This window comes from Mastomys coucha, unplaced genomic scaffold, assembly GCF_008632895.1.
Source record: "Mastomys coucha isolate ucsf_1 unplaced genomic scaffold, UCSF_Mcou_1 pScaffold22, whole genome shotgun sequence".
NCBI classification, from domain to species: domain Eukaryota; kingdom Metazoa; phylum Chordata; class Mammalia; order Rodentia; family Muridae; genus Mastomys; species Mastomys coucha.
Genome location: NW_022196905.1, coordinates 146,995,971 through 146,997,843, shown reverse-complemented (window position 1 = coordinate 146,997,843; position 1,873 = coordinate 146,995,971). Strand labels below are relative to the sequence as shown.

Here is a 1,873-nt window from a genome sequence, read left to right as displayed (position 1 = left end):
AGTGGGGCCACAACAATCCGTCCTAGGCACTGGACTCTAGATAGGAAGCTGTGGGTGTGGAGATGCTGTCTGAGGGGGCTTCCTGTAGGAGGCGGCACAGTGGAGTGGGGAGGTCCTCTAGAGGAGGAACAGATGAGAAACAGTTAGACCTGCAGGGAGTAGAGAAAGTTTGAGATATCGTGTAACCCTCCAGGGATACACCTGTGGACTGAGATGTAAGTGAACATATTTCCACATGCGTGCACTTTATCCTGCATTCATGTATGCATGTATATGACGATGCGTACCCCTCAGTACAGTGCCTCTAGGCTTGAGTGCAGAGAGAACTTGTGTGGGAGGCAGAGAAGACTGGGAAGCGTAGAACCACAGACCTTTCTCTGTGCAGAGATTCATGAAATATTGGAATGCGAGGAAAAGCCAACGCTCCTGGATCGGCCTCAGTGACCATATACGTGAAGGTTCCTGGCAGTGGGTGGACGGCAGCCCCCTCAAACTCAGGTGACCACTCAGATTCCGTGGCTCAGAAAGCAGCTGACAGGGAGATGGCCCTCACTCTAAACACAACCTTCACTGTTGACAAAGAGCTCATAGAGCCTTATAACTACAACCCCACATCACCTGGGCAGTTTCACATCCTGCTCCCAGATTAAGTCCAAAATCCAGACTCCTCATTTTTCCTTTGCTTAGCTGATTTTCTTAGGGGTCATCCTAGAACTCATATGTTTTTTAATAGCTCTGTCGTGAATTCCTGCCCACTGCTTAGCGGGTTCTTCGTCTTTTACCAGCAGAGTCTCTATAGCTCTTCTTTGCTAGCTATGGGGTGGGTTCAGGATGGAACGGCTCTTTCTGACAGCCAACAATGTTTGCAGCTTTTGGAAAGAGGGGGAGCCTAACAATGATGGGGATGAGGACTGCGTGGAGCTGTTCATGGACGACTGGAATGATAATAAGTGCACCGAACAAAACTTCTGGGTCTGTGAGCAGCCCTCGGCTCCCTGCCCCGCTCACAGAGGGTCTGTGCTCCCCTAGTCACGCAGGCAACTCGGGGGTACTCTGCTCCAGTTCTAACCGCCTTCTTCATCCCAGTGTCCATGTTCTGAGACCTTTGAGATCCTGAGAGATTCCCTGAGGCACCCTCCCCTGCAGCTCTTCCCTCTTCCTCTGTGGGTGATTTAACACAGTTCCCAAGCCCATGAATCCCCTCAGTAGAGTCACACAATAAGGTGTTGGTGTGTATCTAATTGATATACTCCAGTTTGCCTAGCATGGGTGGCTCTCTGAGTCCCATCCCCAGCACCCGAATGAAAGAATAAACTATTAAATTTATACAAGCTCCGATGTGTTCCATTTAGTGGATTCTCTATTCCTGGACACTGTGTTCATTAGTAAAGCTTTGAAATGTGTGTTATTAACTAGGATATTAGTGTCTACAATATCTTGGCAATTCGCTTGCTTACTTGCTTGGGACAGACTCTCATGTACTCCTGGCTGGCCTTGAGATCACCAGATGTACCAACTTTTGCCTCCTGAGCTCTGAATTAAAAGCATGCAGCACTATTTCTGGATGAGTTTTTATTTTATTTTATTTTTTTTATTTTTTAAATTTGTGTTGGGAGTATGCACCCACTGAGTGCATTCATATTCACACTCATATTCACAATATCTTTTTCACTTTGTTCTTCAGTCTCTTCTGGCAATGCAGCCAGGGAAAGGAGGAAGAGCCCCCTCACAGCGTCTCTCCCTCAGGAAAGTTATCTCTGGCGCAGCTGTCTCTCCAGCCAGGAAGGTGCCTTTCCCTGGTGATGTCCCTTTGTGTCTAGAAACCTAAGGGAGCATTTAAAAATTCAGAGAAAAATTCTCCCTCAGTCCTCTG

The 1,873-nt window shown here is 47.7% G+C and overlaps 1 long non-coding RNA gene across 1 annotated transcript; it reads left to right on the top strand.

The window, feature by feature from the left end:
• Positions 1 to 372: 372 nt before the first annotated feature.
• Positions 373 to 1,333, top strand: LOC116071091. Its single transcript, XR_004110703.1, has 2 exons — positions 373 to 498; positions 870 to 1,333. It is a non-coding gene; the product is annotated as an uncharacterized LOC116071091 (long non-coding RNA).
• Positions 1,334 to 1,873: the final 540 nt, after the last annotated feature.